The sequence below is a fragment of the Manacus candei genome, unplaced genomic scaffold, assembly GCF_025592945.1.
Source record: "Manacus candei isolate 608988 ecotype Guabito, Panama unplaced genomic scaffold, ASM2559294v1 h1tg000028l, whole genome shotgun sequence".
In the NCBI taxonomy this organism is placed as follows: domain Eukaryota; kingdom Metazoa; phylum Chordata; class Aves; order Passeriformes; family Pipridae; genus Manacus; species Manacus candei.
The window spans coordinates 13,191,161-13,214,940 of NW_026138076.1; the positions used below are offsets into that span (position 1 = coordinate 13,191,161).

The 23,780-nt window shown below is 38.6% G+C and overlaps 1 protein-coding gene across 3 annotated transcripts in view; it reads left to right on the forward strand.

The window, feature by feature from the left end:
• The first annotated feature begins 210 nt into the window (after positions 1 to 210).
• Positions 211 to 23,780, forward strand: part of SLC7A2 (solute carrier family 7 member 2) — a 55,441-nt gene continuing 31,871 nt past the window's right edge. For 2 of the 3 annotated variants that reach the window (XM_051790331.1, XM_051790332.1), the window contains exon 1: positions 604 to 737. The gene's annotated coding sequence lies outside the window, so the exon portion shown is untranslated. Of the gene's footprint in view, positions 415 to 603; positions 738 to 23,780 lie in introns of those variants that run through there. The other variant, XM_051790328.1, reaches the window with a different exon arrangement.

Here is a 23,780-nt window from a genome sequence, read left to right on the forward strand (position 1 = left end):
AGGAAGCATACGAAGCATTATCTGCTAGGACCGATGGGGCGACTTTTCCACCTTCATTCCCACCGCTTCCTGGAGCTTCTCCACAAACCCCCACCACATGTTCCTGACAGGTGCCCCTAAAAATTGATCCAGGAAGCGGCAAAGGGCGGCTGGGAGGCGGCCGGCCCGGGAGCAGCCGCTCCTCCCGCCCCCCGGCGCAAGGCCAGGGCAGGCACCCCCCGCCCGCGGGCTCACCCGGCGGAAGCTGCGGGGAAAATTGTTTCAGAGGGCGGCTCATGAACCCCCCGCCGGGGCTGTTCGCGTGCGGAACATCAAAGCACTCGGGGCAGAACGAAGTTAGAGCGCCCCGTGGTTGCTCGTAATTGGAAGAGGGAGAGCGTCGCGGCGGGGACTCTGAACATCGCTCCCGCGGAGGTGCGGAGGGTCTGCAAGGGCGGGGGGCGCGGGGATGTCTGTGTAGGCTCTGAGGCCGTGGGTCGGGGCTGCCTGACCTCCCTTCCCCGAGGCACACGGCGGGGAACAGGGTCCGACCCTTCAGGGAAGACCTCCATCCCCCGCCTCCTAAAGGGAGGAGAGGAGGGAACGGCGGAAAGGGGTCGCGGGGTGGAGTTTGCCGGCCCGCACGTGTGGGAAGGCCGGGCAAGTGGGCTCTGTGACGGGAGCAGCGCCCCGGCTTTCGCCGCCGAGAGGGACCCGCCGCTGCCAGCGCAGCCCGCAGGGAGCCGTGCCCGGGTCCCGTAAGTGGCTCCTCTCTCCCGCCTTTCCCTTCCTCGGGACCGGGTCGGCGAGGGGTTGGAGGAAGTGCTGCTGCCGGGGCCTCTCGGCTGGCTTGGAGGTGCTGTTGAGGGCTCCCACGTTCCAGCCAGGCGAGAGCCCCCGGTGTGCGGCCGGAGGGCCGCTGACCCTCCGCCTGCTCCGAGGAGTTATTCTTAGCGCCGGGCGACTTGCGCGGGGAGAGAGGCAAGGACTTTTCTGCTGCCTTTTAAAGTCCGCTGGGGGGGAAGCGGCGCTGGCGTTTCCCTGGTGGCCCCGGTCGCGTCCCCCCAGCGCTGGGCGCTGCAGCCGGGGGCGCGGGGCGTGTGGAACCCGCGGGCGGGGCACAAGGGGAAAGGCACCCGAGCGCTGCTGGGCAGCGGGTGCGGGACCTTGTCTGCCGGTCGTGGGGCAGCGTCTGCTGCTGCTGTAAGTTTGGAGGCGTGGATGAGTGCAACGGCGCTTCCTGGGTTTCCGACGAGCTCGATCTAAGACTTTACCTGGAGTTGCTGTCCATGCAGGTGCTGCCCGTATGCAGGGGTTTACTGACTCAAAGCACACAGTGCAACCACAGTTCTTCACTGCGTTTTGAGACACTGGGGAAATCACACTGCAGTGGAGAGCATGAAGTGGGTGCAGGTCCCTAACTGTGGTAAGGCAAGTTTAGGAAACGTGAGATTGTTCCCTTCTGCCAACTTTGCATGTTTAAACGTAGAAATATGTTTGAAGTATGTCACCCAACTGGCAGCTGGAGAAAAGTAGTCCAATAAAATAAATTTAAAATTTGAGCTGTCTGAAGCAACAGAACATAAACCTTATGTTTAAAATATTAAGTATCACTCGAGATTTATGATAACATTTGGATGGTAGAGTGTTGTGGATCTTATGCAAGTCTTGGGTCTGGGTGAACTCCATTAATTTGGCTGAATTACTTTAGTTTGGGGGAGTAGGGTTATCACACCGCTTGGTTCTGACAGTGCACGGAGTTTCTTCTGATTTTTATGCCGGTGCTTAACACATGATTCCAGCAAAAGTAACTTACTTGTGAAAGGAATATAAGTTTCCTGAAGTTTGACCTCAAGTGTGAAAGGAATTACTTCAAGCCTACCATCTGCTTCAAGTATATTAATACCTACCATTATTTGAAAACTTTTCAAACATTTCTCTTTGTATTGTTCGTATTAAAACCAAAACAAATATATTGAGAGGCATTCAGATGTTTCAGAGATGGAGAACATAAGACAAGGATCATGGCATACAAAACTTGTATATATTGAAACAAGCTGGTGGTAGTTTGTTTATGCTAGAAAGACAAAACACATTGTATGAAAAGTTCCTGTAGACACTGTGCAGATTCAGTACACAGTGGATCTTGGATTAGAATTTGGATTACACACTGCGGACAATGTTTTGAATTCTGGTTTGTGTCACCTAATGGCATTAAAACATTAAGATTGATTGTAAAAATAGGCATTAGGCCTATAAAAAAACCTTGTTTTCATTGGTATGTATAATGTACAATATAGTCAGACATAAAAAGACTGCCTGTCCTGCTCCTGTAAGCAGATCTCCGTTGCTGCAATTAATTCCATTTGACTCTACCCTGTCCACACAATTCTAAATCCCACTGGGCTCTGATACAAATTGGTACAGGAACAAAACAACCCCACAGAGACATAAGTAGCTGGTTTTACATCTTATGCAAAGTGCAATGATAATTTGTACGAATGGCATACATTTTTACTCTTTTGCCACATGTTGTGATGAAGATTATTCATGCATGGAGTAATCTTCTGTCTAACTGATGTTACTCAAATACAACTTTTGATTCTTCAGACGTGGATGAAAACTGGCACTTTGTGAAGTGTTAATGCAATGAAGCTTTTGATCCTGAAGCTCAGTGTGTTGGCTAGCGTGTGCATGCGTAAATGGTCTGAACAAAGTTGTTGACCTCAGTAAAAATGTACTTGATAAGATGCGTGACTGTGTAGCTGTTTCTAGCTTTGTACACACAGATTAAATCAAAATCAGTTTCAACTTGCTTAATAATCGCAGAATCACAGAATATCCTGAGTTGGAAGGGCCCACAAGGATCATCAAAGTCCAAATCCTGGCCCTGCACAGGACAGCCCCAAGAATCACACCATGCCTGAGAGCACTGGGTTAATAAATTAATGTACTTAGCATATTTTCCACCTGCCTGTATATACTTCTAATTTTTTTAAGTTTAAGATTTTAGTTAATAAGGTACACAGAGATGACAATGACTTTGGAGTCAATGTGTTGTTATTGATGCCATTTATTAGCTACTTTATGGGGATATTTGATATATGAATATGTTGGCATAATAAGTGGCAGTGAGTACAGAAAGACAGGCAAGATAAAAGAAGAAGAAGAATTTAAAACTTTTTAAAACTTTTTCACTTTTTAAGTGTTTTGGCAACAATGTATTTCGAAGGAGGAGGTTTCTTTTTGTAACTCAGTGATTGCAGGTGGATGTGACAGAGAGTCAAGCTAGTCAAGACTCCTGGGTAATTATGTTGGATATAAGAATCCAGCAGGAGATCTCGAGGTGAAGAGAACTGCTAAAGATCCACCTATCTTGGGTAAAAATATGTGAAACTTAATTTTACAAGCGTAGGGACCAGAAATGGGACAGAGATTGAAAACACATATCAGCTTAAGTCAGTGTAGGTTTTAGCTTGTATGAAAATTCATATTACTTCTACGTTTCTCCTTGCATGTACTACAGAGTAACTGAGAAAAACTGTGACTGGCGTTCATTGCAAATGAGATGTATTGAAAGGTGCTTGAAGATTTAGTTCCTCCTTTCGTGCCTTGGCAGATTTTTGTTCAATTTGCAGTGGGCTATATGTTTAAGACAGAGGCAAATGAAGGGGAAAGACTGAAAATGATCAAAAAGGAATTTAAGCTATATGTCATTCCCTAAGTTTAAGATCCGAAAGACCTTACAGCTTTACCCATACACCTTTTGATCATCTTCACTTGTGTTGGTTCCATAGGTATTTTGGCATCCATCCATCATGATACAGGTATCACATGACACTAAAAAAAACTCCCCAGCTACACATGGCATGCTTTCCTGGTTTGCCTGCTGTTCTATTTTTAACCAGAACCCTCTCTAGCTCATACAATTATATGCTTCAGGAGAAAACCCTTCACATAGGCAATATTAGGTAGGGCACTAACATAAAAATATAGTATACACTGTAGAGTACTAGTCCTGTCTTTGACTTATTCATTTTTTATACTAGAATGAGCAATCTTCTGCCATTTCTTTTCCCCTCAGGTACCTCCCAGGCATTTGGTGATCTATCAATGCCATGTAACCAAAGGTGTAGAAAAGAGCTATCAATGCCATTTTAATGCATATTTGTGACTTAAAATCAGAACTTCATGTGTTCACGTTAGCTTTTTCCATACTAAGATACTAAAAATTATTTTATATGCTGCCGAAATTATTAAAAAGTATATAAAAATATTTGGAGTCATGTTTTTGTGTCTGTAAGTTTTCATGTATCTGAAAGTGCCCAGCTTCGTGATACCTTTGCTGTTTATCACATCACCTTTGATCCCTCAGTGTCATGATACAGTACTGATCCTCAGTCTTGTCGATTCTCATCCTTCTGTTTGTTCTCTACTTGGAGTAAGACTCATCTTCATTCCACTGGTGGTAAGTCAATTGACAGGGCTGTTGGAAGCAAACAGTTGAGCTTTCAGAAAATGACAAACGTGTCCTCCTCTCTGCTGGGAAAAGCATTTGTATAAGTGATCTGCCACTACAACTCCAGTGAGAGTTATAAAGGTTACTAGTAAAAGTGGCTTCTGGGATTCCTAAGTTTAGTCATTGCTGACAGTCATCTAAGATCTGCAGTACTATCTTGTGTGATCTCAACGTTGTAATTTATCTGAGTGGGCATACTCAGATAAAGTGGGCATACTCAGGAGGAAGATCATTTAGAAACACACTGAATGTTGTCATTGTTCTTATGAGTTCCTGCATAGGATTGCATATGTGTGGAATGAGATTTCTGAATCTCTGTGAAATACTGATGGGAAATGTATTGCAAGTGCTTGACCACAGAATGAGCTCAGGACATCTTGTTCTACGGACATCTGGAAAAGAAATACAGCATTACCTCAAATAAAACATTCTACTTATGAGATGATTGTTGAAGGTCTCTTAATGCCAATATATGGGCTATAGCAATTACATACACAGATAGATATCCTTTAGTTCCCTCCATCTTACTTGACCATGAACAGTAGAAATGGGGATGGGCAGGTTGTGACAGTCTAAAAAATTAATACTTTAATGGCTGGTGTTGAATCCATTTTTTTGAATGTTACTAGGGGAGAGGTGCTACTGGAATAGCATACACAGACAATTGCCATATCTATGCATTCTTTACTGTGAATGTTAAGATTCTGTCCTAGACTGCATAGACGTGTCATGTGTGTGATGGTTGTGTATATATGTAAGCAGCCCCCCAAGACGTGTTATAAGGAAGTAACCATTAAACTGGAGTAGAATATTTTATGGTTTAAAGTTAATAAAAGAGGTCCTCACAAATAAAGTGTACTTACATTCACATATTGTAAAGTTAATAGAATCCCAAAGACAGATGGAGCCTCTCAAAATGTTGCCCAGGCAGCAATGAACTTTTTAATGGTATGGAATAGCAACACCATAGTTCTGATGGCAGCTAGCTACTCTAGTTTGGGTTATGGCTTCTAGAAATTATTATCTAATTATCTAAAACTAGTTTACATAAAAATCCAGGCCACTATAGGATGACTTCTACAACACTGATTTTGGAAGGGTAGAATCTCTTATTCGAATACTTCTAAATGGCTGCATGCCTCTGACAAGTAGAAGTAAGCCAGTCACACAGGAAAAAAATGGAGGAAACAATTATACATAAACCATCACATTATTGTCATGCTTGTTCATTGGCTCTGGTTCTTCTTCCATCTCACTTCTGCAACTACCCTGTCCTACCACACCTGGCAGTTAATGTAGATGAGCCGTAAAGACCTCCATGCAGTTGCTAGAGAAAGGTTGTTTTTGGTGCCCTCAGTTCCCTGTGACAACTCATCAGAAATGCAGTGGAGTGCACACAACATCTGCTGTTTCTGATAAGTAATCAGAATGGGCAGAGTCAGTGTTTGTGATTCAGTGTTTCGCTGTTGTTCCCTCTGTCATTAATGACAGGGTAGTTTTGTCTCTTTATGATGGCAACATCAGTTTTCAGAGGTCTTGGATGGCTGTTCTCACTAAATAACCTCATTTCTGAAAATTACTTTGTCAGATGTCCTACCAGAAAGGGATGATTAAATTAATCCAATTTAGTGCTTACTGGAGTTTTTGTGAGTCTAACTGCTGTAGAAAGGTAACAAAATGTAGAAAGGTGTCAACTGACAAAATGCAAATAAATAAATTTTCTTATGCAGGGAACTTAACTTATGCAGGAAACATTTGTCAACTGAGATTGGATTGAGGGGAAAAGACACATCGTACCAGTAATTTTGCCAGACTTTTCAACCATCATCTGTGTTTAATATACAAATTCACTTCACTTGTGCTTTTTGCTTTCCAGATTTTTTTTTTTTAGAAATATATGGAATACATTTATTTTTGCTTTAAAGAACATTATGCTTTATATGACTCTTTTTGGAGAGGCGGAGTTGGATTCAATGCAATCTAATCTTCATCACCTTTACAGTGAAAACAGTGAATGATGTGGATAAGCTGTTCTATAGCTGTGTGAATTCATGTAGCTAATCCCTACTTCTTGCCCATTTTCTTTGAGATTAGTTAATTCTTTGCTTGGAGTTGGATTGCAAGCTATTTGACAACATGGGAAAGTGTTTTTTTTTATTTTGTTTGTGCAGTACCATATGCATTGTGGTTATGAAATAAATAATGATTGAAATAGAATTTGGAAGGAATTATTATTGTTCTTTTCTAAGTTTCCTTAGATAGAGAAATATCTCCATATCATTTAAGGAAAATGTAACATTTGGATGTTGTGAAGATATCTGATTACTCATATGAGGACCTAAATTAATTCCTCTGAATTCACTGTTTATGAATGATTTGGTGTAATATTGATTTTATTTTGCCCTTGAATGTTTCTGGACCGTCATGCAGTTGAGAGAAAACAATGGGATGTGACTTGCCATTAAATACTTTCACCACTGTGAATGAGGTGGAAATCTTGTGGATATATAGAATTAGCATGCATGTGTGATTCTTTTCAAAGGTACAGTGCTTCAGTGTGCTTTTTAGAAGCAATAGTTTAGATGACTAGGCTGTATTTTTGATCCTTGTAATGACAGCCTAACTTGTTTTAAGTTTTAAAGTAGTAGTAAGTATTTGAGTGTAGTAAGTTGCAGGATTTAGTTGCTGTGTTCTGCTGTAAGGATTTGAAGGGAGGGAGAACTTTTAAGGGTAGTACTGAAGAAGTATCATGAAACATCAGGCTCGTTATGTGGAAATTAGGCCAGCAAAAATTCGTACATGTTTTTGCAATACTAGGTACATTAATATGTAATTTATACATTCTGTGGTTGTTGCTTTTCCTCAGCAATATGTTTTTAGAAAAATCTTGATGCCTTACATCTATGCACTGCTTACCAACCTGTGTCCACCCTGTTTCTTTACAAAGACTCAAAAGGGTCCCTGGGTGGTTACTGATAAGAGGGGCTGTTCTGCAGGTATAACAAGGTCTCCTATGTAAAGAGGGAAGTCCTGAGCTGGAGGCTTCCCTCAGGCCTGTGTGTAGCAGATGCCTCCTACATCTATGAATTTGGGAGTTTTTTTAAATATTTTTCAACAAGGCATGAGTATGCATTAGGTAAATTGCTATGCTGACAAACTAAAAAGAGAAAAATTGCAGTTATCTACAACTAGATCGGTAAAAAGATTCTGTATTAAAAATTCAGTCATATGGATTACCAAGTAGTACATGGTGCTTCATTAGAAATACTATGAGATTTGCAAATATAATATTCACTGTCAGATGGAAAAGTCCAGAGAAGTTGAAATTAGTACTTTTTAAAATACCATCTGTGAGGAGACTTCCTCTTATAACTAACAGGCCTGCTTTGAGGGTTTCACTGTCTTCAGGTGGCCTGTGTACCTAACCTTACTATCCTTTGATATGTATCTTATCCTTTGTGTTAGTTTAATTCTGTGCCCCAAATCTGAATTGGCCTGAATAGTTGCTATGAATAAAGATTGAGATATCTCCTAAGGAAGCCTCAATGGTGAATTGCAGTTCCTCGTATTCTTGTAGTGCTGTCTTTCCTGTTTCCCAACCTAGTTTTCAGCACAGTAGAGACTGCTATATTTCATGTTTACATCAGTTTGTATAGAATAACTCCATGGTCTGTAGAGTTTCATGCTGGTGTAAACAAACAAATGATGCATACCCCCCTATAACCTGACCATGACAAAGCTAAAATCGTGTTTGAAAACAGACTTGAGGTGAAGTACTTTTCCTAAGGTCTGTATATAACTGCCTTCTCCCAATATTTGTATTTTTCTGCCTTCTTGTCCAAAGCCAAATGGATTTGTCTATTTATGTGAAAAATGTAAATGCCTGACAGAAAGTTGACATCCTTGACTCTTCTTGGAGCCTAAACAACTGAGTAGAATTTAAGTGCATTCATCATATTTAGTTGAGATGATATGCAGAGCTCCCATATTGCCAAGATCTCTGTTTTCTGCTCAGAGAAGTGTATGGTTGGTGCAACACAACATCTAGGAAAATAATGAGAGAGACCATTGTATTTGAAAGACCTTTTGGAATGTATGGAGGCGGAACAGTGGCAAACTTATGTTATGCCACTTATGAGAGGAAAAAAAAGTATTACAAGGTCCTCTGTAGCAGCTTGTTCTCTGTAGCGAAAGATGAGATGCTGCATAGGGAAACAATGGTGATTCACATGGTGTTTGCTCCTGAGAGTTTGAGCGGGTTTAAGATGTAGTAGACCCAGATCACCTGGGAGCATTTAAGGAAAGACTGAACATGGCATTTAGTGCTACAGTGTAGTTGACATGGTGGTGTTCAGTCATAGGTTGGAGTTGATTATCTCAGAGGTCTTTTCTAACCTGATTGACTCTGTGGTATCAAGCAACTATTGCTGAGACTCCTTTAGATTTTTAAGGCACTTAAAAGAAGTTTTCAGGAGTTAAAAAATAGATGTTCATATGTCATTAGGAGAAATCTCATTTGTTCCATGAAAATGCAACTTTCATCATTGTGGTTGAGCCTGATACTGAAAAATACCATGTGGTAGCAAGTTTTATTTGCTATGAGGTGTTCCGGTAGAACAACTGTCTTAGAGCAGTGAGGTATTCACTCTGGTTTTTTCACGGTAGAGAAGAAACTGGGAGGGAAAAATCAACCCTGCAACATACTTTCTCTAAGTGAAGGAAATCTGTTCTAATTGATTCAACATTTATTCCTTAGTGGGACACTACTTCTGAGTATCCAGTCCAGAATTGTTTGCAGTCTCCCATGCAATGTCCAGCTATTAGAAATATTTTATTAGACCATTGTAATTTATTTTTTAATTTATTATGTGCATGTGTCTTATTCTGAGGCAATTAGTTTCAACATCAGACTTAATAACCCCATTTTGTATTTCTAATTGTCCCAGTTATAAACATTTATAAACCTTCCTGCAGTTTTGTAGTACTTCGTAAAGCCTTCTATGGTGTTTAATTGCCTATATCCTCCACTTCATTAGTTGTCTAAGCAAATAATTTCAGATTTGTATTAAATAAGAGGGGTTTTTTTCCATTTGACTGTTTTTCTATCCTATGTGGTAACAGATGGCTTGCACTTAGTTCAATGAACCAGATGCAAAAAGAGCAGAATTTGCAGTAAAATACTGTTGATGTTGCATTTTTATTCCCACACAATAAATTAAGTCAGCTTTCTGATTATGTAAAGTGAATGTTTACACTCTTTCATTGAAATTAATTAAAATGTATCCTCTACGTTCTGTGAAACAAGTAGACTTCCCAGTCTGGATGGGCTCATAGGTACAATTTGTGCATTTGTTACTGAAGCCATGTCTGCATAAGAAGCTCTTGTATTGTGCTCTGGGCTGCTATCTCTTGTTCCTGCTCTAGTAACCATCTCTCTATGCCTGCACAGCTGTTTGTGGTACAGTGCAATGAACTGGATTAGGAAACATTCATTTTTTATCTTGGGATACTTTTGATTAAGGATCAGTTCCCTATTCCAGTTAGAATGGCCACACACATGGCCGTGCAGCCACAACTAAGGGATGGATACAGAGGAAAGAATAGACTGAGCAGTATGAGCTGCTTCAATTGTGCCACCATTGGAAGAAACTATTTAATATGCTCCACAAAGCTGTAAAACATACCAAAATTTCACTTATCCCCTCTGATGTTTGTCTTCCCTTCCTTTTAGACTGTCTTTTTTACTGAAGAAAGCATTAGTTCAAAAACTTTCATCATAGGACTGTACTATCCCTCAAACTTTTTAAGGAAGTTTTGGCATTTAGAATCATACTTTCCTTGCAACATAGGAACTCCTGTAGAGTTCAGTCTCATTCCTTTGGACAGGAGCTAAAGAAAGTACCAACATTTTAATCAAGAAGATATCACTTACCAAGTGTATTTTTGCTGATGCTCCTTTAGACTGACTTGGTAAATGACTTTTGTGTGAAACTGTATTGAATGAAGGATTTTGGATAGTTCCTACTTTTAATCTATTACATCTTTACTATAACTGTAGTTCCACTACTGCATTTTTGACCTGATTCTGATCTCTGTTTGGCCTTGTAAATAGAAAGTATATCCATAGGAACCAGTGAAATTACCAAAGTTGCAAAATATCCCTCTTGTTCCCTTCCCCATTCCAAACACTCTCTCAACTCTCATTTGCATTTATTAGTAGGCTATTATAACCTATCAGAATTTCTTAAAAAAATATTCCAAGTTATATTCTTGTGCCTGTTTATGAAAACTGGCAGTATATTTGTCCAAACAGCTGCATGATGATTGGTACAAATTACTCCTGTAGAAGATGGTTAGTAGGATAAGTATCTTCCTTTAATCTACATAGAAGAACAGTGAAATCCAGCATTTTAGCTTGGCTGAAACCTAGCTAATAGATATATGGGTTTCAGTGTTCCATATGCTTTCTAAGGATTTGATAACAAACATTGCTGATAGCACAGAGTTAGACAATGAGTTGGTTTAATTGCAACTGTTTGCAAATGGCAGAAAGGCAGCAGAAACACAGAATGATGTGAATGTTGTTCATAGTGTTCCCTGGAGGGACAGCTTGGGGTGGCTGGAAAGAAGCCTGGAACTGTAAGCAAAGAAGCTGTCCTGATACTTTGATTCCCCCTATGTTCAAGGAAACAGGACTCTGGAAATGCAGAGCAGGGCATGTGAGATGTGCGACATTGAATTTCATCACCTCAGGAGTTGGTGGAGCATCTGCTTTCTCGGGGGAAAAGCTTCCAAGTGCTATATGTGGACTCTTCTTTGATAGTAAACACAACCCTTGAAACTCCATCCAAAGGCTGAAGGAAGATCTGAAACAGTGGTATACGGGAACATTACTCACAGTGCTACTTCTGTGGCGTTCTCATAAACAGCTAGCATAGCTGCTGGCTTGAGTGAAGAATCTTTGCATTTCTCTTAGCAAACTTAGAAAGTGGGATTTCAGGAACAACAACAAAGCCTCCACAATCCTGGGAATTAAATCTGTGAATTGGGTAGGCTATAGAAGTTGTCTGCCTGAATTTGGAACTGCGTCATCCAGGGATCTTGCATAAGGCTGAATATTTTACCACAGATTTCTGCTCTGGAGGCCCAGGAAGGGAAAGTTTGGATTGCCCCATCAGAAATACTGCAGTCCTTGACATTAGCATTTTTTTTGACTGATGCAATTCTGCTGAAATGTATTTGGCTTGGTTCAGTATTGCTAATAAATTGGGTAAATTACTGGGCAGAACAGAAGAATAGCTTTTTGAGCACAGGCTATGTGGAGAAGTGGGATATGCTTCAGAATAAGCAGAGAGAAATGGCAGTGTTAAAATCCCACTCAAGGTTACAAAATGTTAAAGTATATACCATAAGATGTATAAATGTGAAGTATATGCCATGTGTTCAAACTGATGTTTCAGAATGTGATGCCACACCAGGCTGCAAAATGAGGAGTGGCTGACCATCATAAGCAGTGAAGAATGGAAATCACAAAACTGTTGCTTGGATCCTGTGTGGGTTGTTTTGCTGGCCTTTGGTACTGATTTGACCATTTAGAGAGGTTCTCTTCATCCTTTGCATGTATCATTGAACACCTGTATCAAGAAAGCATGTCTGAACCTTCAGCCACTTCTGGGATCTTGCTTCCTAGTTAATATGGCAGCATTGTATTGTGTAATGGACTGTGGAGATTTAGCAGTCTAATGTTGGAAAATTTTACAAATAAAAAAGAGATCCTGGCTGATACAGAGTGAGTTATTTTATGCAGTGAATATTAAGTTGGCAAGTCAGCATTCAAAGACCAGATGATCCAAAGAACACCAAGAGACCATTTTTGTACGAGGATGAGTGTGTGACTGTTTTATGTGTGTCTTCAGGTTTGTACAGTGTATCAGCTTGCTTTTGTGTGGTAGGAGGAAGGTACTGCCTGTATGCCTGCAGCAGCCCGTTTGTTATACTCAGACATATGCTAGGTACTAAAAAGGCATATACCAAGCACCATGAATCAGGCAGACAGTCATGAGTATGAAAGTTATAACTGAAGGGAAGGAGGAGAAGTCTGCTTTTTATGGATTTAGATAAATGACCCCTAGAATTCAGCAGTACCTCCTACCTGAATTCCAGGTTAATGTACTAAGAGCATCTCAGCATGTGGTGGGGATGAGCTTTCATAATGATCTTCTCCAAAAACTGTGGAAACCAAAGACTGAAATAAATAAGTAAATAAACCTCTCCTATACAAATGCAACCTCTGTAGGTTTCTGTCCTTGTCTTTCTCAGCTGCTTTTTCGTATGGTTAACACTGAAATAAGAGTATGCACACTGAAATAAATGCATACTGAAATAGAAGTTGGGCTGTATTTTCTTATACGTAAAGCAGAACTGATAGTGTCTGTATTGTTTTTGTAGTATCCTTATTATGCTTTTTGAATTTCAGATCAAGTAACTTGGAGTCAGAGTTTTATTTGGCATTCCCATCAGTGAATGCCACATCAGGGTGCAGGGTGTGGTGTCAGTATTCAATTCATTACACAAAACTTGGAATGGAATAAGACTTAAAGTAACTTTTATAGCCATTATTCTCTAAATATCCCTATTTCCCTAAGATGTACCAGTAATGCTGCATACTGAACAACTGAACTGTCCAAGTTTGCTTAAAATCAATTTGTCTTTTGTAGGTGTTTCTGCCAGTGACAGGATCAGATTTGAGGCATTGTTATGAGTCATTCACCATCAACACTGCTGCAGTGTTACATTCTAGACTTTAATCTTGCCATTCAGACTGTTGTGGCCTTTACAGGTTCTTACCTTGCCTGACAGCTCTGCCTGAGAATAAGCTTGTCCATACTCAGAGTTACGGTTGCACCAAAAAGAGTTATATTTTAAGTCTTGCCTACAGCAGTTAATCCTTCTCCATATGTACCTTGCAGTAATGCTGGTACGAGAACTTGTGCAGTTCTGTAGTGAATTGTATCAGGAAACTAATCTGAGTCAAAATTGACTCTGTACCTACTCAGTGTTACTGTAGCTTCATTCCCCAGTTTAATTCACTTTACTGCCACAGAAATGTTTCTCTGACCCCAAGGGAAGAAAGCAGGAAGGAGCATCCAGTTAGAGTACAGCATTTATTGTGGTGGAAATACCAGTTTGAGGTGTTAGTTCAAACTATGCTATGACTGGTGATAAAGCAATGGCAGCACAGAGCTTCTCTGTCCGGTAAGCATCTTTGAATTCAGGTGGGTTGCAGTACAGCCTGCAGCCTTTGCAGCTGAGGATTCACTGTTGTGTGAGAGGCATTGTCTACTTCAGCAGTAGTGCAGCTCTGCAGTAATGAAGCTGTAGAGGAAAATTTCTAATGCTGTGGATTCACCATACCACTTAGGTTTTGGTATGTGTGGGGGAATTGGGAGGAATTCACTTTAGTTTTTGTCTGGTCTCACAGACTGAATTTCCATTACCAGTTGGAGTATAGTAGGTGCTGTTCTGGAGTACATATCTGAAGTTCCTTTCGTATGAAAGGATATCTCAGGATTGTTCGCAGTGAATGGTCAGGATGACTGGGAAAGTCTTTGAAACTATGCATCAGATCTGAACAAAAATACCAGTGCTCTGCCTATAGATGCTGCTGTCAGACTGTTGCACTGTGGTATCAGTTGGATTTCACTTATTGTATATGACTCTATCATTCTTTCTGATTCCATTTCAAAACTTGTTTTTGTGACAGTTCAGCAGCTAATCCCACTGTTACTCTCCAAACTCTGAGACTGATGCATTCATTCACTCTATGTTCGTGGTAATGGTCGGAAAGAGATATTTTCTAGCACAATTTTATCCCTTATCTCTATCTACTGTGGCAGTATTCCATGAAAATTGAGCTAAGTATGACAACATGAAGTCTAAGTCAAATAAAAACTTTTTTGCTGGACTGTTCTTGATGTGCACATATGGTCTCATGAAATTTAGTACCCAAAGAAGGGAATTTCTTATTCCAAACTGACTGTGATTCAGTGGATGAAAACATAGAATCATAGAATACCAGTTTGGAAGGGACCTCAACGATCATCTGGTCCAACCTTTATTGACAAAAGTCTAAACAAGTGGCCCATCACCCTGTCCAGCTGAATCTTAACAGTGTCCAACACTGGGGAATCCATCTGGGGAAATTATTCCAATGGCTGAATGTTCTTATTGTGAAAAGTTTTCCTCTTGTGTCTAATAGGAATCTCCCCAGGAATAACTTGTACCCCTTACCCCTTGTCTTTTCCATGTGACTCCACGTAAAAAGGGAGTATCCATCTTCCAAGGAGCTTTGCCAAAAGAGAGAAGCGTAAAGATAGTGCTTGAAAGTGTTGCATTTGCAGTGTAATGGAAAATATTGGATCTGAATAATCTAAGAAACACCAGTGAAAGAAAACCTGGATGTGTGTTTGAAAGGTGGACTTTACCAACTGTTTCCATTCTTGTTTGAAGGTGTTAGCAGCAATAGCTACACTGCAGCTTCTTGGTATTTTGATAGTCAAGCATATTCATTGTGCACCAGTAGGAAGACAGATGAACACACCAACCCACACACATTTTGTTGTTTACCTCTGCTGTTCTCATACTATTGATTTTTCTTAGATTAAGTTCTAAGGCCTTGACTCTGAGCTGGGTGTTACCACAGTATGAATAATTGCAGAGATATTTTTTATCTTAGCACAGTTGAAAAGTTTTTTGTTTCACTAACTGGGGCTCAAAGTGTATTTATAGACAGAATTGTGCCATGTGGCTACAATCTGTCATAAATTCAAGTGCTTTTATAATGAAGCTCTTAATTTTGAAGGGATTTCAGTCTTTTTGGTTAAGCATAAATTTGAATTTCTGGATCAAGGATAAAGAACTAAGTATTTTCTTTTTCTTTTTTTAAAGAAATAAATGCTGACTCTTCCTTTCTCTCCTGTTCTGGAGCTAAAACAGCTTGGCAACAGTGTTTGAACACAGTTACAGTTAAACCAGTTTTGGAAAACGGTTTGGCAGACCACAATGGAATAAGGCCAAAGTATGTTACAGTTTTGAAACCTAATTCTAAGCTAAAATTATAGCTATAGTGAGAGACAATGATGTAAAGCTCAAATGTTTGTCTCTTCCTTTGCCTTCTTTTTATTTTCTCCAGTTAGTCAAGCTGTGCTAGGGCGCTAGAAACAGTGCTCAAACTTCTCATAAATCCTACATTTCTTCTGCCTGGGCCTCAATCAGTGTGGACAGGAAATTACATAGTTATGTAGTTCTTTGAGAAGTAGCTTACTTTTTAATCATATCATCACTAGGTAAAATTTCACATATCTTAAAAATTAAGTTCTGTGGAGCCTGTAGCACTGCAGATAACTGATCTTTTTCTTTGCTATGTCACTTCTTGCAAAATAATTGAATCAAAGGCTGTTTCCATTTCCCTTGATACCTTCCGGTGTTGTACAAACACAGCTACTTTCAACTGCTTTAGTTTATCTGCTATTGGCTTTAGAAGTACAATTTGCAATATGACAGGATGACTGCAGGATATTATTTTTAAAGTTTGTATAAAATGGACTGTGCATCTTCTTTTTCCCACAGTGAAAATGTCTAGACTCTTCAGAACCTTTGTAAAGCTGTTATCCAGACAAATTAGTTCCATGAATTTGAGTCACATCAACCTCAAGAATTATCCAAATAAATGGGGTCACCAAGTCATTGTATTAGCTATAATACAAAACACTGCTCACAATCTGTAAAGCTGACAGAAAAGAAAATTACTTATCAGCTACAGCCCAACTTTCTTATTTTATTTTTTCTTTTTGCCTTTTTTCTTCTTTTTTCTTTTTTCTTTTTTTTTCTTTTTCTTTCCTTTTATTTTTAACAGGAAGATTTTTAGTTTCTCTAAGTGTTAAAAATATTTCCCATCAAAGTGGGCATTCTGTTGCATAATAATTTTGTCTATCTCTGGGAATTGCTAAGTTGTATTAACCATACAAGTCATGAGAAATAATTTCTGCTAACTTCTAATGCCAAGCCTAAGAGCAGAGCCCAGTTATATTCTCAGGGAGATGTCCAGTTCATTTGGGGGAGATGGAGCTGTCATATTCTTAATAGTCAGTAGCTTCTCTTTGATCTTTTATACTGATCCAAAATTCATACCAATGCAAAAAATTAACTCCTCCATATCCATGACTTCTCATCTGGTTTTGATTGCACTTTCCAAATAGCCTTTGATCCAGCATGTGCTTGTTATTTGCGCTTTCTTTGTGTGCCTTTATACTCAGTTTGCTAAACTTTGAACAAAGAAATCCACTGAATGCTACTCATGTTCACGTAGAGTCCATCTCCTGTCTTTTACACAAGCTTTAACAACTGTGCTTTTTTGTACTTCCAGGCATTTAAGACTGTGAAAATTATTTTGTTTGGTCATTTGTCCCTTGTGGGAGAAAGGGGAGAAGAAAAGAAGTAGTATGGATAAGTTGAGTTAAGCTAAGTTTAGGGAGAGCCAGACTCATAGTTTTAACATAGTTTCCCCAGTTTCATGCTCTGCTTTTGTGTCTTTGAAGAGAACCTGTTAGCAGAACATAACTTTAATCACATGAAATATCTTTTTGAGAGGTTTGGTTTTTTCAGAGTTTGCGTTATAGAGTTTTAGGAACAGGTAGAATGAAAGACTATGATATTAACTCTTGAAGAAGTCATGGCATCGTCATCACATCATTGATAGCAGTGTATATTTTGATAGGCATGAAATGGTAGAACAATTGTCTCTGCTTTCTCAGATGAATTTTCTGCCCTTTTGGATGATTTATGACTAGGTCATGACAAAATTTCTAATGTGACACACTCATCCAGCTATCACAGCAGAGAGCAAAATTATACTTAAAAAAATAATAGAGTCTTTATTCTGAAGGAGTAGCTGTCTTTGATCTGTTTGATCTCTGGGCTTAGTAGCTTTACTGGATTTTCCTGCTTTTCTCATGTTTTGGCTTTATAGCTGTCACCAGTTTCATATGAATCATTGCAGTCCAGTGCTGAGCCCACCAATGTCCTTCAAGAGTAAATCAATTTTTTCTGCTCTGGACAATTTATCCATTTGCTGTTGCCTACCCTAAACACCCTTTTAGAAGTATTCCTGGCCATTGCACAGTTGTCTGCAGTTTGTATTGGGTTTTGTAATTCCCATCAGAAAAAATCTCTTTTTAAGGCCAGCTTTGAAGATAATTAATCAGTTCTAATGCTTTGGAGATTTTTTTTACGTTTTTCTTGGCAATTGTTGGGAATTTCAGAGTAAGTGAAATATGTTCAACTGTATCCTTGTGAAGTCCTAGCCATCCTGCTTAGGATGTTATCCAGCTCTATTTGATGTGTAAAGTAAGTTGTCTTGAAAATTTCAGAAGAAATACCTATTTATGATGCATGGCTAGAAGAACACCACTTTTTCAGACTTTTACTCTCAGAGTTTTCAAAGATTTCTCTCAACATTATGTCAGCAAGAGACTGTAGTCTGTCACTGTCCTGTTAGTCTTTAAGGATAATCAGAGTGATGTAGGATGACTATTAGTGCTACTGGAGAGTTACACACAAGGATGTAGACCATCTACCATCATTTGGAAGTAAAGTAATTGTAGATGTTTTTGTACACAACAGGCAGTCTTCTATGGCAGGTTTCCATAAGTATATGCAGTGCTGTAGCAGAGTATCAGGTTTCATTGATTTCTGTCTTCTGTTTTAAAGTTTTTTACCTACAGAGTTTGGAAATAGAGAGGAAATTATTATTTAGGGAAATCCTTGCCTAATTAGAGGAAGATGCCAATTAATTCCAGGTGGGTCATATGGAATTTCTTAAGGGTTGATTTTTAGCTTTTGTTCTAGCTGGAAATTCTGCTGTGCCTATAGTGATAGATTTTTAAAACCGTATTTGGCTAACCCCAAAAAACATGTCTAGTTTGTGCACCACTGAAACTTTGCTGGTAAGTACATAATTGCTCTTAATCCAGAAAATCATAAGGAGCTTTTTGTCCTTCATATCCTTTTATTGAGACACAGACTTCTTGCCTTGGATTTCCCAACTTCCGTGCTTTTTGGGACTTTATTAAAGCTTGTTATTTGTATTTTAAGTATACCAGCTTGATAGCATTTGAGAACACACTGAACTCTGGATGCTTTGTTTGAGAAGGATACATAAAGTTTGTGAAACTGCAGGTCCTCTGACCAATCATTTCTAGATTTCAGTGGAGAAATGCTGAAGAACAGCAGTGATTATCCTTCTACTATCTTTAAAGTATTTCTAAATTATTTTTCTTGTGATAATTAGAATTATTGTGTATTTTTTTTGAGTCAACACAAAGGATTCTTATTATAAAACCAGAAGTAATTTAAAATATTTTAAAGATTATTTTCAGAGTGGAGCAATTATTGTATCTCATTAGTTTCCTGTCTAATGAATCAGTCTTCTTGCATTCATCTAATATAATGCTCTAGGTTAAAAAACCCAACCAAACAAAAACTCTCCCAAAACTCCCTCTTTAAAATTTCTTCTGAGGTGAGTTTTATTTTTGAAATGAATACTTGCAATTGATTATTTATATATATTGTGATGGCTTTTGATACTCAGTCTACTGAGTAAATTATTAACATTTTAGAATTGCTTTAGCCAAGCACATTTTTAAATTTATTAAGATGTTTATGGAATTATTTTAACCTCTACTGAAACAGATGGAACTCTCTACTAATGTTTGAAGTTCACTTATCACAGAGATCGTCTTTCTTTTCCAGATTTTTCACAAAATGAGCACAACTGCAGTTAAACAGGATGGCCAATAATGATGCATCTCAATACCTGTCAAAAATCAGTTGTTGCAAAATTATAGAGACATTTTGTTTGAGTCTCATATTACTGACATTTTATCCAGTTCATTTTTCATGCTACAAGATGGACTCTGACGCTAATGGATAATGTGCCTGAAAGTTCCTACTGGCGTGTGATACTCTTTGCACACTTCTACTGGAAAACAAGCTTAATATTTAGATGAATATGCAAGTATTTCAGTGATGGAAGAGCTATATTTTCATGAGGGGCTAAAGTTAAAGGGAAGGTTATTTGGATAAAAGATATCCAGGCCACTCTAGTGGGTCCATAAAAAATTTGAAGATGAGACTGTTCTTTGCATATAATAATTTTAAAAGGCAGAAAATAATGAAAATTTGAGGCTAGCATTTATGTAAAATGTAAAAAAGGTCAAAATTAAAGGGAAATAAAACAAATTAACTGGAAATTATGGGAGGTTGATCACAGGGAGTGTTTGGTTTTGCTTTAGGCTCTTCAGCTGCTGGAAACTCAAGTTCTGCGTGAGAAATGCAGATGCATTGCTGGCTAAGTGTCTAAGGAAATAAAAAGCAATAGTTTGACAATTGTGTGCCAAAGTGGCATTTTCTGAAGGCCAGCAAAGCAACGCATAGGTGAAAAAGGATCTTAGTCAAAGTATACTTGCTGACATGTTGATTATCATTTAAACTAGCTAAGATTTTTTTTTAGATTAGCCATGCAGGATTTTACACTGATTATCTTAATTTTATGTAACAAAATTCATTATATGAGTATCTGTTGCTGCTGTAGAACAATTAAAGTTTCATGTTTTAATAGTGTTTCCATGAGGAATATATACGTACTCTTTGTGCCAAAATCTTTTTGCATTATGAAAACATGTATCATTTACAAGTGGTACTAACCAATGATCAGGTTCAATAAAAATCAGTAAGCTGGTAAAATATTCCATTTAGTTCTAGTAAGGGAACTGGTGGCATTTCAAAATTAGAAGTAATTTCTATGTCATTTTGCAACTCAGTATTTTACCCAAATGCGGTTATGTGTATTCCAGTTACCCTGTTAAAGTAAAGAATTAAATTAAGGAAATATTCGATTTCAGAAGTTTTTTTCAAACAGTTCGTAAAATGAGATGTCTTTCCTGCTGGTAATTTCCTAGATCATTGCATTTCAACTGGCAACCTGTTTTCTGGGTTTGGCCCTTGAGAGACTGAATCTGTCCTGGCCACCTTTTTCTCCTGGGGCAAGTAAGGGATGGTTTGTGGCCAGATCCTGCCTCTGCACACACAGGCAGCAGGAACTCAATTTGCTGTCATTGCCACCAGAGCTCATGAGAAGAAAGTGAGGAAGGAGGATAGTTTTCTTCTAAAATTGTGATCCAGCCATAATAACAGTAACTTCCTACATAGTAGGGACTGAGAAGCAATCAAAAAAATAGTGTAGTTTGCAGTCAATCACACACGCTGTCATTGTCAGGACGGACACCACACTGGGATTTCACGCAGAAAAGCCTTTATTTCATACAAACATGGCCAATTTATAGTCTCCCCTAGCCAGTGTGTTTCACCACCATTGGTGCCCTTACTACATACACATCTTAAGGTTGGCTGCTCTATAGCTTCTGCAACTCAGGGTCACTCAGCAAACAGTCCAGGCTCTCTGGCTATCACAACTGCCCCGCAGCTCCATCCTCCCTGTCCACCTTCTCATCTTCATTGTTTACTTTCCTTCACAACTTCACAGCTGCAACCACTCAAATTCAGAGCCCAAGCTGTCCACAGCTCAATTGCCTCCCACAACACACGAGAACGCAACATTCATCATGTTAGATATTAGGATTTGTGTTACCTTGATATGGACAGTAAATATTCAGAATGGAGCGTCTGACACCACTTGTGGCTGGATTGTCCACATTTAATGTCAAAGGGTTGCTATAGTGACTTTGCAGTGACTTATTATTTTTGGGATTTCATCTTTGAAAGAAGTGGTTTTGATTTTGCAGGGTGCAGAAAGTACCTGCAAAGAATGTGGGGTGCTCTTAACAGCAGTAACTTCAGACCACAGAACGCTGGTTATTGCTTCTGGGACTAAGCAGTGCAGATGGAGCTTATTCGTATCATGTGAATTAACTATTCCCATTTATGTTGTTTTGTATTGTTCTGATATATAAACCTAAAATAAATCACATCCGTGCCCTGAGCACACGGGTTTTGTCTGGTGTTTGTGGTGTCTGCCAGTGGCACTGGGCTGTCACAGTTCCGTTTTTGCACAGAATGGAAGCAAAATACTTCTCTGATTTAATATTTAAAGTCCAGAGCAGATCAAGTGATGGATCCTACTTTAAGTACTTTGCCATTATTTTAAAGCAATATTTGGTTACAAAGGAGATTTCTCAAAACTTTTGCACAAGAATCTCTTAAATTAATTCTTATTGCCTTTGACTTAAGATAAAAGAAGTATGGAATATAAACAACATATGCATCTAATTGTTGGATTTCTGTAAGCAAAAGAAAACAAACTTCTGAAAATTCTTAAAATTGGCAGATAATTAATACATGCTACATTTTATATGTTTCATTATGAGCAAGTTGTGACATCTTGATTAGGTGACCTAAGGGGTTTTTTTGTTGTTGTTAGTTTGGTTTGGTTCGGTTTTGGTTTTTTGTAATCTCTTTAAGATGGCATCTTTTCCATGTCCATCTTTTCCACAAAAAGTCATATAGAATCAAGTAAGGTGTGTAATACGTATTCTTTTCCTGCCCTTGCTCCATGATATTTTTGTAAGGCTATTTCCAGTATCATCCTTGATTTCTTTTAAATTAGATATATTCATCCTTTCTCTCTTCTCCACTCTCTCTTCTTTCTTTCTTGGCCCCCATATAAAAAAGGGGGAAAGTCCACTTTTTTATATTTATAATTTTGAGTTACCTTAAACAGTTTCCAGTAACTCAACACAGAAAATTAATTGCACTGTTTTTTTAAAAGAAAAAGACGTCCTGGAGCCCATTAGTGTGTGGTGCACTGGTCAGATGGGCTGAGAGGTGCCCAGGGATGAGACTGGACAACCTCAGTGGAGTAGGCACCCCCGAATCTGACACTACTTGTGCTATCAAACCAGCCAACTGAGGTCGGGAAAAGAGGAGGGAAAATAGGTGAATCATTAGTTCTTTGCTTAATTTTCATTCTTGCACCATGAAATTAGGACTATTTTGGACTATTCGACTCCCCCGTGGAAGTGCACAGGAGCAGAAAGACAAAGCCATTAAAAAATACAGATTTTATAGACATTCTAGAAACCACCTCAGGAGTTTAGGCATGTGAAAGGGCTCTCATTACTCCTGCTTTAAAATCAGTGGCTAAGTCCTTTTAAAGAATCACCAACTTTTGTGCAAATCAATAAAATTTTCAGCAGGGAAAGGGTTGGGATTTAATTTTGATCCTGCAATCACTGCTTATATTTTCCTATTATCAGTGAAAAAGGTTGTATTTGTAAATATATCTCTATTAGTTTTTCAGAATTTTATGTTTTGATTTTGTCTGGTTTGAAGAGAACAGAATACCTGGAAGTGATCTGATGTTAGCTTCTAAGAGGCTTTTGCTTGCGTCTTACACAAGAGACTGTAATGGAAACTTAGTAACGGAGGGTGAAAGGTAAAGCCCTGTTACTGATTAAAAAGAGTAAAACAGCAACCTTCCTATCATTTTGCAGGCATTTTCCAGCATGGAAAATGATTGTTAAGTAGAAATGGAATTAGTAGAAATTTTCTAGAAGTTTTTATAGGAAAACAATATTCATAGCAACTGGAAAGATTTCCCTTTTTTGATACAGGAGAAAAGATCACTATAAGCCTTTCCAATTAAAAAATTTTTAAAGAGAAACTGATTTCCTTAAAATTTTTAAAGAAAACCCATCAAAACCTCCTCACAAATATTCCAACAACAACACAAAAAATCCAAGTAAACTGAAAAAAAGAGATTGGCTGAGGTGAAAAAGAGTAAGTTGAAGGATGATAGTCCTATATGTAGGATTGGAAAATAAATTTTCAGTTGGTTAATTCAGGTAATGAAGAAAGTGATAACTAAAACCAGGTGACCTTAAAAAACTATAAAGGAAGCCCATTCAAAACAACTAAAAACTATTATATCTGTACATATTTATATAACTCCTAATAATAACTCAGATCCTCATTATTTGGGTAAAAGGCTTGGTGTTTTTTGTTTTCTAAGTTTTGAGATTTAAGTACTACTTTTCCATGCCAGTTGCATTTGCATAGGCTGGGATAATTTCTATGAAATGTGCCTAATTATCTACCTAAGTTGCCATTAGAAGAAAATATACATGGTCATTAGTATTTGGATCAAACATGGACTAGTTGTCAGAAACTGAATACCTTTTTTTTTAAGTTGGCTTCAGTTCACTATGAG